Source organism: Salmo salar, chromosome ssa19, assembly GCF_905237065.1.
Source record: "Salmo salar chromosome ssa19, Ssal_v3.1, whole genome shotgun sequence".
Taxonomy (NCBI): domain Eukaryota; kingdom Metazoa; phylum Chordata; class Actinopteri; order Salmoniformes; family Salmonidae; genus Salmo; species Salmo salar.
Window position 1 is genome coordinate 24,124,795 of NC_059460.1, and position 16,653 is coordinate 24,141,447.

Consider the following 16,653-nt stretch of genomic DNA (forward strand, 5'->3'; position numbering starts at 1 on the left):
GAGAGCAAGAGAGAGGGAGAGTGAGAGAGAGTGTATGAGAGAGAGTGAGAGAGAGCGACAGAGACAGAGAGACAGAGTGAGGGGAGCATCTTCAACACATTTGACATGTTGGAGTTTAAAGCTGAGCAGAACAGTACAGACTCACACGACTGATGCCCGACAGATCCTTTCTTTATCATTCTCTCCCTTCTTCCTCCCCTGCTTCTCTCTCACTCTCCCTCTCTCCCTGTCCTTTAACTGTCCTGTGTGCCGTGCACTCTCTCCGTTTAACTGTTCAGTGCACTCTTTGTTAAATTGCAGTGTGCTCTCTCTGTTTAACTGTGCAGTGTGCTCTCTCTTCATTTAACTGTGCTATGTGCTCTCTCTTTTTAACTGTGCTGTGTGATCTCTCCAATTAACTCTGCTGTGTTCTCTCTGTGTACCCAGAATAACCCCAAACATTTAATGTAGTTCAAGGGGCTTCTCATGCCTCATGGATGGATTTATACCTTGCTGCATACTCTGATAAAATGACTGAGGAGTAACAATTACTATCAGACCCCAAATTAATCAATCAAAGATTCTCCCACTTCTATAAAGAACTGCACACCTCTGATTGTAAATCCACACCAATCCAGACTAAGTCCATAGTTTTGTTGTCTTCACTATTATTCTACAATGTAGAAAATAGTAAAATAAAGAAAACCCCTGGAATGAGTAGGTGTTTCCGAACTTTTGACTGGTACTGTATGTCACACGGTTTTGTTATGTTTCAGTCTTCTGTGATGTATATAAAGTGTAATATTTGGGTGCAAACTCAAAATGTTATACATTTCAAATATAGTGCTCAAAAAAATAAAGGGAACACTTAAACAACACATCCTAGATCTGAATGAAAGAAATAATCTTATTAAATACTTTTTTCTTTACATAGTTGAATGTGCTGACAACAAAATCACACAAAAATAATCAATGGAAATCCAATTTATCAACCCATGGAGGTTTGGATTTGGAGTCACACTCAAAACTAGTGGAAAACCACACTACAGGCTGATCCAACTTTGATGTAATGTCCTTAAAACAAGTCAAAATGAGGCTCAGTAGTGTGTGTGGCCTCCACGTGCCTGTATGACCTCCCTACAATGCCTGGGCATGCTCCTGATGAGGTGGCGGATGGTCTCCTGAGGGATCTCCTCCCAGACCTGGACTAAAGCATCCGCCAACTCCTGGACAGTCTGTGGTGCAACGTGGCGTTGGTGGGTGGAGCGAGACATGATGTCCCAGATGTGCTCAATTGGATTCAGGTCTGGGGAACGGGCGGGCCAGTCCATAGCATCAATGCCTTCCTCTTGCAGGAACTGCTGACACACTCCAGCCACATTAGGTCTAGAATTGTCTTGTATTAGGAGGAACCCAGGGCGCAACCGCACCAGCATATGGTCTCACAAGGGGTCTGAGGATCTCATCTCGGTACCTAATGGCAGTCAGGCTACCTCTGGCGAGCACATGGAGGGCTGTGCGGCCCCCCAAAGAAATGCCACCCCACACCATGACTGACCCACCGCCAAACCGGTCATGCTGCAGGATGTTGCAGGCAGCAGAACGTTCTCCACGGCGTCTCCAGGCTCTGTCACGTCTGTCACGTGCTCAGTGTGAACCTGCTTTCATCTGTGAAGAGCACAGGGCGCCAGTGGCGAATTTGCCAATCTTGGTGTTCTCTGGCAAATGCCAAACGTCCTGCACGGTGTTGGGCTGTAAGCACAACCCCCACCTGTGGACGTCGGGCCCTCATACCACCCTCATGGAGTCTGTTTCTGACCGTTTGAGCAGACACATGCACATTTGTGGCCTGCTGGAGGTAATTTTGCAGGGCTCTGGCAGTGCTTCTCCTGCTCCTCCTTGCACAAAGGCGGAGGTAGAGGTCCTGCTGCTGGGTTGTTGCCTTCCTACGGCCTCCTCCACGTCTCCTGATGTACTGGCCTGTCTCCTGGTAGCGCCTCCATGCTCTGGACACTACGCTGACAGACACAGCAAACCTTCTTGCCACAGCTCGCATTGATGTGCCATCCTGGATGAGCTGCACTACCTGAGCCACTTGTGTGGGTTGTAGACTCCGTCTCATGCTACCACTAGAGTGAAAGCACCGCCAGCATTCAAAAGTGACATAAACATCAGCCAGGAAGCATAGGAACTGAGAAGTGGTCTGTGGTTACCACCTGCAGAACCACTCCTTTATTGGGGGTGTCTTAATTATTGCCTATAATTTCCACCTATTGTCTATTCCATTTGCACAACAGCATGTGAAATTTATTGTCAATCAGTGTTGCTTCCTAAGTGGACAGTTTGATTTCACAGAAGTGTGATTGACTTGGAGTTACATTGTGTTGTTTAAGTGTTCCCTTTATTTTTTTGAGCAGTGTATATATCTGACTGTCACAGTATCCACCGAGGATGGCGCCCCTCCTCGGTCGGGCGGCGCTCGGCGGTCGTCGTCGCCGGTCTACTAGCTGCCACCGATCTATGTTTCTGTGTTCTTAGTTTTTTGTCTGATCTAGCCCGCACCTGTCTCTTGTCTGTCATTAGTGGGGAGGTATTTAGTTTGTTTCTTTGGGTTCGTCTTTGTGCGGGATTGTTTGTTCGTCAGCGGGCAGGTCTGTGAACGTTCTGTGCTTTTGCAAATTTTTTCCCCAGCGGATTCTCGCTAGAGGAATGTTGTATTTGCCGGGCTGCGCCCCGTGTGTATTTTTGTTTTCTCAGGGTTTACTGTGTTCCCGTGTGGTCTCTGGGCGCACCCTATGCCCTTTTGTTACGCCGAGTGGTTTTTCGGTGCAATAAATATCCGTTCTACGACACTACTGGACTACGTCTCCTGCGTTTGACTCTGCCCTTTCCTCCTGCCTTAAGGAACCATGACAGAATTCAGCACCTCTAAAAATATGGAGTCAGCATGAGCGGAAGCACCGTCAGAACAGGTGTCACAGCACTCCAACCTCCTCCACCGCCTGGGCTCGGCAATGGACCAAGTGCTGGCCAGATTGGAGAACTGGGAGAGAGGGGCTTCACCCACCGGACCAGCTCCGGTTCCTCAGCCGGCGCCCCTACCGACCCCCCCTGAAGCGGGCGCGAGCGGCATCCGGATTGCGCCACCGAAGGAGTTTGACGGGACAGCTGCGGGATGTAAGGGTTTTTTGCTACAGGTTGAACTCTACCTGGCGACCGTTCGCCCCTCTCCCTCCGACAAAGAAAAAGTCAGCGTCCTCGTCTCTTGTCTTACGGGTAGAGCCCTGGAATGGGCCAACGCGGTTTGGGATGGCCCAGACTCGGCTCAGGGTGACTACCCGGAGTTCACCCGCCGCTTCCGGGCGGTATTCGATCATCCCCCGGAGGGCAAGGTGGCGGGTGAGCGATTGTTTCACTTAACCTGTTGGGGCTAGGGGGCAGTATTTTCACGGCTGGATAAAAAAACGTACCCGATTTAATCTGGTTACTAATCCTACCCAGTAACTAGAATATGCATATACTTATTATATATGGATAGAAAACACCCTAAAGTTTCTAAAACTGTTTGAATGGTGTCTGTGAGTATAACAGAACTCATTTGGCAGGCAAAACCCTGAGACATTTTCTGACAGGAAGTGGATACCTGATGTGTTGAATTACCTTTAAGCCTATGCCATTGAAACACACAGGGGTTGATTAATGTTTTGGCACTTCCTATTGCTTCCACTAGATGTCACCAGACTTTACAAAGTGTTTTGAGTCTTTTACTGTGAGATCTGACCGAACAAGAGCCATGGAACGGTGATGGCCGATTAGACTCTGGCGCGCGAGTTCATGTTGGGTACCCTCGTTCCAATACGTTATAAAAGAGAATGCATTCGTCCACCTTGAATATTATTCATGTTCTGGTTAAAAAAGGCACTAATGATTTATGCTATTCAACGTTTGACATGTTTGAACGAACGTAAATATATTTTTTCCCCTCGTTCATGACGAGAAGTCCGGCTGGCTTAGATCATGTGCTAACAAGACGGAGATTTTTGGACATAAATGATGAGCTTTTTTGAACAAAACTACATTCGTTATGGACCTGTGATACCTGGAAGTGACATCTGATGAAGAGAATCAAAGGTAATGGATTATTTACATAGTATTTTCGATTTTAGATCTCCCCAACATGACGTCTAGTCTGTATCGCAACGCGTATTTTTCTGGGCGCAGTGCTCAGATTATTGCAAAGTGTGATTTCCCAGTAAGGTTATTTTTAAATCTGGCAATTTGATTGCGTTCAAGAGATGTAAATCTATAATTCTTTAAATGACAATATAATATTTTACCAATGTTTTCTAATTTTAATTATTTAATTTGTGACGCTGACTTGACTGCCGGTTATTGGAGGGAAACGATTTCCTCAACATCAATGCCATAGTAAAACGCTGTTTTTGGATATAAATATGAACTTGATAGAACTAAAAATGCATGCATTGTCTAACATAATGTCCTAGGAGTGTCATCTGATGGAGATTGTAAAAGGTTAGTGCATCATTTTAGCTGGTTTTATGGTTTTGGTGACCCTGTCTTTGACTTGACAAAACATTACACACAACTCTTGTAAATGTACTGTCCTAACATACTCTAAATTTATGCTTTCGCCGTAAAACCTTTTTGAAATCGTAAAACGTGGTTAGATTAAGGAGATGTTTATCTTTCAAATGGTGTAAAATAGTTGTATTTTTGAAAAATTTGAATTTTGACATTTATTTGGATTCAAATTTGCCGCTCTTGAAATGCACCTGCTGTTGATGGAGTGCACCACGGGTGGCACGCTAGCGTCCCACCTAGCCCATAGAGGTTAAGTGTTCCCTTTATTTTTTTGAGCAGTGTATATATCTGACTGTCACAGTATCCACCGAGGATGGCGCCCCTCCTCGGTCGGGCGGCGCTCGGCGGTCGTCGTCGCCGGTCTACTAGCTGCCACCGATCTATGTTTCTGTGTTCTTTGTTTTTTGTCTGATCTAGCCCGCACCTGTCTCTTGTCTGTCATTAGTGGGGAGGTATTTAGTTTGTTTCTTTGGGTTCGTCTTTGTGCGGGATTGTTTGTTCGTCAGCGGGCAGGTCTGTGAACGTTCTGTGCTTTTGCAAATTTTTTTCCCCAGCGGATTCTCGCTAGAGGAATGTTGTATTTGCCGGGCTGCGCCCCGTGTGTATTTTTGTTTTCTCAGGGTTTACTGTGTTCCCGTGTGGTCTCTGGGCGCACCCTATGCCCTTTTGTTACGCCGAGTGGTTTTTCGGTGCAATAAATATCCGTTCTACGACACTACTGGACTACGTCTCCTGCGTTTGACTCTGCCCTTTCCTCCTGCCTTAAGGAACCATGACAGAATTCAGCACCTCTAAAAATATGGAGTCAGCATGAGCGGAAGCACCGTCAGTGGCAGAACAGGTGTCACAGCACTCCAACCTCCTCCACCGCCTGGGCTCGGCAATGGACCAAGTGCTGGCCAGATTGGAGAACTGGGAGAGAGGGGCTTCACCCACCGGACCAGCTCCGGTTCCTCAGCCGGCGCCCCTACCGACCCCCCCTGAAGCGGGCGCGAGCGGCATCCGGATTGCGCCACCGAAGGAGTTTGACGGGACAGCTGCGGGATGTAAGGGTTTTTTGCTACAGGTTGAACTCTACCTGGCGACCGTTCGCCCCTCTCCCTCCGACAAAGAAAAAGTCAGCGTCCTCGTCTCTTGTCTTACGGGTAGAGCCCTGGAATGGGCCAACGCGGTTTGGGATGGCCCAGACTCGGCTCAGGGTGACTACCCGGAGTTCACCCGCCGCTTCCGGGCGGTATTCGATCATCCCCCGGAGGGCAAGGTGGCGGGTGAGCGATTGTTTCACTTAACCTGTTGGGGCTAGGGGGCAGTATTTTCACGGCTGGATAAAAATACGTACCCGATTTAATCTGGTTACTAATCCTACCCAGTAACTAGAATATGCATATACTTATTATATATGGATAGAAAACACCCTAAAGTTTCTAAAACTGTTTGAATGGTGTCTGTGAGTATAACAGAACTCATTTGGCAGGCAAAACCCTGAGACATTTTCTGACAGGAAGTGGATACCTGATGTGTTGAATTACCTTTAAGCCTATGCCATTGAAACACACAGGGGTTGATTAATGTTTTGGCACTTCCTATTGCTTCCACTAGATGTCACCAGCCTTTACAAAGTGTTTTGAGTCTTTTACTGTGAGATCTGACCGAACAAGAGCCATGGAACGGTGATGGCCGATTAGACTCTGGCGCGCGAGTTCATGTTGGGTACCCTCGTTCCAATACGTTATAAAAGAGAATGCATTCGTCCACCTTGAATATTATTCATGTTCTGGTTAAAAAAGGCACTAATGATTTATGCTATACAACGTTTGACATGTTTGAACGAACGTAAATATATTTTTTCCCCTCGTTCATGACGAGAAGTCCGGCTGGCTTAGATCATGTGCTAACAAGACGGAGATTTTTGGACATAAATGATGAGCTTTTTTGAACAAAACTACATTCGTTATGGACCTGTGATACCTGGAAGTGACATCTGATGAAGAGAATCAAAGGTAATGGATTATTTACATAGTATTTTCGATTTTAGATCTCCCCAACATGACGTCTAGTCTGTATCGCAACGCGTATTTTTCTGGGCGCAGTGCTCAGATTATTGCAAAGTGTGATTTCCCAGTAAGGTTATTTTTAAATCTGGCAAGTTGATTGCGTTCAAGAGATGTAAATCTATAATTCTTTAAATGACAATATAATATTTTACCAATGTTTTCTAATTTTAATTATTTAATTTGTGACGCTGACTTGACTGCCGGTTATTGGAGGGAAACGATTTCCTCAACATCAATGCCATAGTAAAACGCTGTTTTTGGATATAAATATGAACTTGATAGAACTAAAAATGCATGCATTGTCTAACATAATGTCCTAGGAGTGTCATCTGATGGAGATTGTAAAAGGTTAGTGCATCATTTTAGCTGGTTTTATGGTTTTGGTGACCCTGTCTTTGACTTGACAATACATTACACACAACTCTTGTAAATGTACTGTCCTAACATACTCTAAATTTATGCTTTCGCCGTAAAACCTTTTTGAAATCGTAAAACGTGGTTAGATTAACCTCTTGGGGCTAGGTGGGACGCTAGCGTGCCACCCGTGGTGCACTCCATCAACAGCAGGTGCATTTCAAGAGCGGCAAATTTGAATCCAAATAAATGTCAAAATTCAAATTTTTCAAAAATACAACTATGTTACACCATTTGAAAGATAAACATCTCCTTAATCTAACCACGTTTTACGATTTCAAAAAGGTTTTACGGCGAAAGCATAAATTTAGAGTATGTTAGGACAGTACATTTACAAGAGTTGTGTGTAATGTTTTGTCAAGTCAAAGACAGGGTCACCAAAACCATAAAACCAGCTAAAATGATACACTAACCTTTTACAATCTCCATCAGATGACACTCCTAGGACATTATGTTAGACAATGCATGCATTTTTAGTTCTATCAAGTTCATATTTATATACAAAAACAGCGTTTTACTATGGCATTGATGTTGAGGAAATCGTTTCCCTCCAATAACCGGCAGTCAAGTCAGCGTCACAAATTAAATAATTAAAATTAGAAAACATTGGTAAAATATTATATTGTCATTTAAAGAATTATAGATTTACATCTTTTGAACGCAATCAACTTGCCAGATTTAAAAATAACCTTACTGGGAAATCACACTTTGCAATAATCTGAGCACTGTGCCCAGAAAAATACGCTGCTGCGATACAGACTAGACGTCATGTTGGGGAGATCTAAAATCGAAAATACTATGTAAATAATCCATTACCTTTGATTCTCTTCATCAGATGTCACTTCCAGGTATCACAGGTCCATAACGAATGTAGTTTTGTTCAAAAAAGCTCATCATTTATGTCCAAAAATCTCCGTCTCGTTAGCACATGATGTAAGCCAGCCGGACTTCTCGTCATGAACGAGGGGAAAAAATATATTTCCGTTCGTTCAAACATGTCAAACGTTGTATAGCATAAATCATTAGGGCCTTTTTTAACCAGAACATGAATAATATTCAAGGTGGACGAATGCATAGCCTTTTATAACGTATTGGAACGAGGGTACCCAACATGAAGTAGCGCGCCAGGTGTCTAATGGGACATCACCGTTCCATGGCTCTTGTTCGGTCAGATCTCCCTCCAGAAGACTCAAAACACTTTGTAAAGGCTGGTGACATCTAGTGGAAGCAATAGGAAGTGCCAAAATATTCCTAAACCCCTGTGTTTTTCAATGGGATAGGTTTAAACTCAATACAACACATCAGGTATCCACTTCCTGTCAGAAAATGTCTCAGGGTTTTGCCTGCCAAATGAGTTCTGTTATACTCACAGACACCATTCAAACAGTTTTGGAAACTTTAGAGTGTTTTCTATCCATATATAATAAGTATATGCATATTCTAGTTACTGGGTAGGATTAGTAACCAGATTAAATCGGGTACATTTTTTTTATCCAGACGTGCAAATGCTGCCCCCTAGACCCAACAGGTTAAGGAGATGTTTATCTTTCAAATGGTGTAAAATAGTTGTATTTTTGAAAAATTTGAATTTTGACATTTATTTGGATTCAAATTTGCCGCTCTTGAAATGCACCTGCTGTTGATGGAGTGCACCACGGGTGGCACGCTAGCGTCCCACCTAGCCCATAGAGGTTAAGTGTTCCCTTTATTTTTTTGAGCAGTGTATATATCTGACTGTCACAGTATCCACCGAGGATGGCGCCCCTCCTCGGTCGGGCGGCGCTCGGCGGTCGTCGTCGCCGGTCTACTAGCTGCCACCGATCTATGTTTCTGTGTTCTTTGTTTTTTGTCTGATCTAGCCCGCACCTGTCTCTTGTCTGTCATTAGTGGGGAGGTATTTAGTTTGTTTCTTTGGGTTCGTCTTTGTGCGGGATTGTTTGTTCGTCAGCGGGCAGGTCTGTGAACGTTCTGTGCTTTTGCAAATTTTTTCCCCAGCGGATTCTCGCTAGAGGAATGTTGTATTTGCCGGGCTGCGCCCCGTGTGTATTTTTGTTTTCTCAGGGTTTACTGTGTTCCCGTGTGGTCTCTGGGCGCACCCTATGCCCTTTTGTTACGCCGAGTGGTTTTTCGGTGCAATAAATATCCGTTCTACGACACTACTGGACTACGTCTCCTGCGTTTGACTCTGCCCTTTCCTCCTGCCTTAAGGAACCATGACAGAATTCAGCACCTCTAAAAATATGGAGTCAGCATGAGCGGAAGCACCGTCAGTGGCAGAACAGGTGTCACAGCACTCCAACCTCCTCCACCGCCTGGGCTCGGCAATGGACCAAGTGCTGGCCAGATTGGAGAACTGGGAGAGAGGGGCTTCACCCACCGGACCAGCTCCGGTTCCTCAGCCGGGCGCCCCTACCGACCCCCCCTGAAGCGGGCGCGAGCGGCATCCGGATTGCGCCACCGAAGGAGTTTGACGGGACAGCTGCGGGATGTAAGGGTTTTTTGCTACAGGTTGAACTCTACCTGGCGACCGTTCGCCCCTCTCCCTCCGACAAAGAAAAAGTCAGCGTCCTCGTCTCTTGTCTTACGGGTAGAGCCCTGGAATGGGCCAACGCGGTTTGGGATGGCCCAGACTCGGCTCAGGGTGACTACCCGGAGTTCACCCGCCGCTTCCGGGCGGTATTCGATCATCCCCGGAGGGCAAGGTGGCGGGTGAGCGATTGTTTCACTTAACCTGTTGGGGCTAGGGGGCAGTATTTTCACGGCTGGATAAAAATACGTACCCGATTTAATCTGGTTACTAATCCTACCCAGTAACTAGAATATGCATATACTTATTATATATGGATAGAAAACACCCTAAAGTTTCTAAAACTGTTTGAATGGTGTCTGTGAGTATAACAGAACTCATTTGGCAGGCAAAACCCTGAGACATTTTCTGACAGGAAGTGGATACCTGATGTGTTGAATTACCTTTAAGCCTATGCCATTGAAACACACAGGGGTTGATTAATGTTTTGGCACTTCCTATTGCTTCCACTAGATGTCACCAGCCTTTACAAAGTGTTTTGAGTCTTTTACTGTGAGATCTGACCGAACAAGAGCCATGGAACGGTGATGGCCGATTAGACTCTGGCGCGCGAGTTCATGTTGGGTACCCTCGTTCCAATACGTTATAAAAGAGAATGCATTCGTCCACCTTGAATATTATTCATGTTCTGGTTAAAAAAGGCACTAATGATTTATGCTATACAACGTTTGACATGTTTGAACGAACGTAAATATATTTTTTCCCCTCGTTCATGATGAGAAGTCCGGCTGGCTTAGATCATGTGCTAACAAGACGGAGATTTTTGGACATAAATGATGAGCTTTTTTGAACAAAACTACATTCGTTATGGACCTGTGATACCTGGAAGTGACATCTGATGAAGAGAATCAAAGGTAATGGATTATTTACATAGTATTTTCGATTTTAGATCGATTTTAGCATATTTTTCTGGGCGCAGTGCTCAGATTATTGCAAAGTGTGATTTCCCAGTAAGGTTATTTTTAAATCTGGCAAGTTGATTGCGTTCAAGAGATGTAAATCTATAATTCTTTAAATGACAATATAATATTTTACCAATGTTTTCTAATTTTAATTATTTAATTTGTGGTGCTGACTTGACTGCCGGTTATTGGAGGGAAACGATTTCCTCAACATCAATGCCATAGTAAAACGCTGTTTTTGGATATAAATATGAACTTGATAGAACTAAAAATGCATGCATTGTCTAACATAATGTCCTAGGAGTGTCATCTGATGGAGATTGTAAAAGGTTAGTGCATCATTTTAGCTGGTTTTATGGTTTTGGTGACCCTGTCTTTGAATTGCCAAAACATTACACACAGCTATTGTCAATGTACTCTCCTAACATAATCTAACTTTATGCTTTCGCCGTAAAACCTTTTTGAAATCGTAAAACGTGGTTAGATTAAGGAGATGTTTATCTTTCAAAGGGTGTAAGATAGTTGTATGTTTGAAAAATTGGAATTTTGACATTTATTTGGTTTCAAATTTGCCGCTCTTGAAATGCACCCGCTGTTGATAGGGTGCACCACGGGTGGCACGCTAGCGTCCCACATAGCCCCAAGAAGTTAAGACAGGGGACGAGGAGCGCTCAGGACTTCGCCCTGGAGTTCAGGACTCTCGCCACGGGGTTGGGGTGGAATGAGCGGGCCCTGATGGATCATTATCGCTGCAGTCTCCGAGAGGATGTCTGCCGGGAGCTGGCCTGCAGGGACAACGCCATCACACTGGACCAGCTGGTGGATTTATCCATCAGACTGGACAACCTGCTGGCTGCCCGGGGACGTTCCAGTCGGGGCCTGTTCGTTCCACCTCCCAGCCCTCCTGCTCCACAGCCCATGGAGATAGGAGGAGCTGCATCGAGGTGGACTGGGGGGCCTCTCCTGCACCCACTGCGGGCTCAGAGGACACACTGCGGACCGGTGCTGGAGGAGTCCCCCCGGGAGTTCAGATGGCAGGCAGAGCACTACATCGATCCCCCAGGTGAGTCAGCACCAGCCACACCCAGAGCCCCCTGTCGACCACCTGTACACTTCAGATTGTTTTCCCGATTATTCCCTCACTTCCAGTATAAGGCACTAATCGATTCAGGTGCAGCTGGGAGTTTTATGGACCGTGGGGTCGCTAAGAGGTTAGGGATTCCCCTGATTCAGCTGGACCACCCCTTCCCTGTGCACGCCTTAGACAGTCGACCACTAGGGTCCGGCCAAGTGGGGGAGGCTACTGTACCACTGGTTATGGCGACGTGGGGGGGGTCATGTGGAACGTATCAGCCTCTTCCTCATTGACTCCCCGGCGTTTCCAGTGGTACTGGGTATCCCCTGGCTAGCCACTCACAACCCTCAGATTTCGTGGAGACAGAGGGCTCTTAACCTGTTATGGCTAGGGGGCAGTATTTTCACGGCTGGATAAAAAACATACCCGATTTAATCTGGTTACCACTCCTACCCAGTAACTAGAATATGCATATACTTATTACATATGGATAGAAAACACCCTAAAGTTTCTAAAACTGTTTGAATGGTGTCTGTGAGTATAACAGAACTCATATGGCAGGCCAAAATCTGAGAAGGTTTCATTCAGGAAGTGGCCTGTCTGACAAGGTGTCGTTCTTCTTGTCTCTGTTTATTGAAGAGTGAGGATCTTAGCTGTCCCGTGACACTTCCTACGGCTGCCATAGGGTCTCAGAAGGCGGTAAAAAGCTGAATCGTGGCTTTGCAGGCTCTGGCTGAAAAAAAGTAGCGCGTGTGGGTAGTGGCTGGTTACAGTACTGTGAGAGTCAGGCTCGTGCCCGCGTCGACCCAAAGCTTTGTTTACTTTCCTCTGTTTGGCTAAATGGACATTCCCGGTCGGAATATTATCGCTTTTCTACGAGAAAAATGGCATAAAAATGGATTTTAAACAGCGGTTGACATGCTTCGAAGTACGGTAATGGAATATTTAGATTTTTTTTGTCACGAATTGCGCCATGCGCACGACCCTTATTTACCCTTTCAGATAGTGTCTGGAACGCACGAACAAAACGCCGCAATTTGGATATAACGATGGATTATTTTGGACCAAACCAACATTTGTTATTGAAGTAGCAGTCCTGGGAGTGCATTCTGACAAAGACAACAAAAGGTAATCAAACTTTTATAATAGTAAATCTGATTTTGGTGAAGGCTAAACCTGCCGGGTGTCTAAATAGCTAGCCCGTGATGCCTGGGCTATGTACTTAGACTATTGCAAAATGTGCTTTCACCAAAAAGCTATTTTAAAATCGGACATATCGAGTGCATAGAGGAGTTGTGTATCTATAATTCTTAAAATAATTGTTATGCTTTTTGTGAACGTTTATCGTGAGTAATTTAGTAAATTATTAGCAAATTCCTCCGGAAGTTTGCGGGGGGTATGCTAGTTCTGAACGTCACATGCTAATGTAAAAAGCTGTTTTTTGATATAAATATGAACTTGATTGAACAAAACATGCATGTATTGTATAACATAATGTCCTAGGGTTATCATCTGATGAAGATCATCAAAGGTTAGTGCTGCATTTCGGTGTCTTCTGGGTTTTTGTGACATTATATGCAAGCTTGAAAAATGGGTGTCTGATTATTTCTGGCTTGGTACTCTGCTGACATAATCTAATGTTTTGCTTTCGCTGTAAAGCCTTTTTGAAATCGGACAGTGTGGTTAAGTTTTTGTATTTTTGAGGAATTTGTCATTCGCGCAACGCCTATCATTGGATATTGGAGCAGGTGTTCCGCTAGCGGAACGTCTAGATGTAAGAGGTTTTAAGGGGTGGTCGAGGGAGTGCTCAGGTAGGTGTATAGGAGTTTCCATCGGTGCAACCACGGTGGAGAGTCCAGACCAAGTCTCTACCGTGCACATTCCCTCTGAATATGCCGATTTGGCTATCGCCTTCAGTAAGACGAAGGCGACCCAATTACCACCCCATCGACAGGGGGATTGTGCGATAAACCTCCAGGCTGACGCGGTCCTTCCTAAAAGTCACGTGTATCCTCTGTCTCAGGAGGAGACAGTGGCTATGGAAACGTATGTCGCTGAGTCCTTGAGACAGGGATACATTCGGCCATCTAAATCCCCTGTCTCCTTGAGCTTATTTTTTGTGAAGAAGAAGGAGGGAGGTCTGCGCCCGTGCATTGACTATAGAGGTCTAAATTCGATCACAGTGGGGTTCAGTTACCCGCTACCTCTCATTGCTACGGCGGTGGAGTCATTTCACGGGGCGCGCTTCTTCACCAAACTAGATCTCAGGAGCGCGTATAACCTGGTGCGTATCCGAGGGGGAGACGAGTGGAAAACCGCATTTAGTACCACATCTGGCCATTATGAGTACCTCGTCATGCCGTATGGGTTAAAAAATGCTCCCGCTGTCTTCAAATCCTTTGTGGACGAGGTTCTCAGAGACCTGCTCGGACAGGGTGTGGTGGTGTACATCGATGACATTCTGATCTACTCCGCTACACGCGCTGCGCATGTGGCTCTGGTGCGCAAAGTGCTTGGGCGGCTGCTGGAGCATAACCTATACGTCAAGGCTGAGAAATGTAAGTTCTCCAAACGAGCCGTCTCTTTCCTGGGATATCGCATTTCCACCACAGGGGTGGTGATGGAATGTGACCGCGTTACGGCCGTGCGTAATTGGCCGACCCCTACCACGGTGAAGGAGGTGCAGTGGTTCTTGGGGTTCGCCAATTATTACCGGAGGTTTATGCGGGGTTTTGGTCAGGTGGCAGCTCCCATTACTTCACTGATGAAGGGGGGTCCGGTGCGACTGCGGTGGTCGGCAGAGGCGGACAGAGCCTTCCGTCGTCTGAAGGTTCTGTTTACCGATGCTCCAGTGCTGGCGCATCCGGATCCCTCTTTGCCATTCATAGTAGAGGTGGACGCGTCCGAGGCTGGGGTCGGAGCATTTCTGTCGCAGCGCTCGGGCGCTCCTCCGAAGCTCCACCCCTGTGCATTATTTTCTAAGAAGCTGAGTCCGGCGGAGCGCAACCATGACGTGGGGGACAGGGAGTTGTTGGCCGTGGTCAAGGCTTTGACAGTGTGGAGACATTGGCTTGAGGGGGCACATCACCCTTTTCTCATCTGGACCGACCACCGTAACCTGGAGTACATCCGAGCAGCGAGGAGACTCAATCCTCGTCAGGCCAGGTGGGCCATGTTCTTTACGAGGTTCCAATTCACCCTTTCCTACATTCCGGGTTCTCGGAACCGGAAGGCCGACGCACTGTCGCGTCTCTACGACACTGAGGAGCGGACCATCGATCCAACTCCCATACTCCCGGCGTCCTGTCTAGTGGCACCGGTGGTATGGGAGGTGGATGCGGACATCGAGCGGGCAGTTCAGGCGGAACCCACTCCCCCTCAATGTCCCGCGGGTCTGAAGTTCGTTCCGCTTGGTGTTCACGATCGCCTGATCCGATGGGCTCACACTCTACCCTCCTCGGGTCATCCTGGAGTGGAACGGACAGTGCGAGGCCTGAAAGGAAAGTACTGGTGGCCCACCTTGGCTGAGGATGTAAGACACTATGTCTCTTCCTGTTCGGTGTGCGCCCAGTGCAAGGCTCCTAGGCACCTGCCTCGGGGGAAATTACAGCCCCTCCCCGTTCCACAGCGACCTTGGTCTCACCTCTCGGTGGATTTCCTTACGGATCTCCCGCCATGTCAGGGGAACACTTACATCCTGGTTGTTGTGGATCGGTTCTCGAAGTCCTGCCGTCTGCTCCCATTACCCGGTCTTCCTACGGCCCTACAGACCGCGGAGGCCCTATTCACCCATGTCTTCCGGCACTACGGGGTGCCAGAGGACATCGTATCTGATCGAGGTCCCCAGTTTACTTCCAGGGTGTGGAGGTCGTTTATGGAGAGGCTGGGGTCTCGGTCAGCGTGACCTCGGGTTTTCACCCCGACAGTAATGGGCAGGTAGAGCGCATTAACCAGGATGTAATGGGCAGGTAGAGCGCAAAACCTGACTCTGAAGGGGACGGTCCGGGTGGGCCTTCTTAACCTGTTTGGGCTAGGGGGCAGTATTGAGAATTTTGGAAAAAATATGTGCCCATTTTTAACTGCCTCCTACACCAACTCAGAAGCTAGAATATGCATATTATTGTTCAGGTTTGGATAGAAAACACTCTAAAGTTTCTAAAACTGTTTGAATGGTGTCTGTGAGTATAACAGAACTCCTATGGCTGTCAAAAACCTGACAAGGTTTCATGCAGGAAGTGGCCTGTTTGACAAGGAGTCGTGCGTCTTGCATCTGTTTATTGAAGAGTAAGGATCTTAGCTGTAACGTGACAATTCCCAGGGCTCCAATAGGCTCTCAGGACCCGGGAAAATCATGAAGGTTGACGAGGCAGCCTCAGGCTGAAACAGATTATCACCTTATCCAAGTGTCCCATTAGGTGACAATGGAATGAGGCGCGTGCGCGATTAGCCCCCGTGGAGTATTTTAATTCGGCTGTTTAGTTTATTGCAGATTCCCGGTCGGAATATTATCGCTTTTCTACGAGATAAATGGCATAAAAATTGGTTTTAAACAGCGGTTGACATGCTTCGAAGTACGGTAATGGAATATTTAGAAATTTTTTGTCACGCCATGCGCCATGCGCACGACCGTGGATTACCATTCGTATAGTGTCTAGAACGCACGAACAAAACGACGCTATTTGGATATAACTATGGATTATTTGGGACCAAACCTACATTTGTTATTGAAGTAGAAGTCCTGGGCGTGCATTCTGACGAAGAACAGGAAAGGTAAGAACATTTTTCTTATAGCAAATATTATTATGGTGAAGGCTAATCTTGCCGGGTGTCTAAATAGCTAGCCGTGATGGCTGGGCTATGTACTTAGAATATTGCAAAATGTGCTTCATCCGAAAAGCTATTTTAAAATCGGACATATCGAGTGCATAGAGGAGTAATGTATCTATAATTCTTAAAATAATTGTTATGCTTATTGTGAACGTTTATCGTGAGTAATTTAGCAAACTGTTAGTAAATTCCCGGAAGTTTGCGGGGGTATGC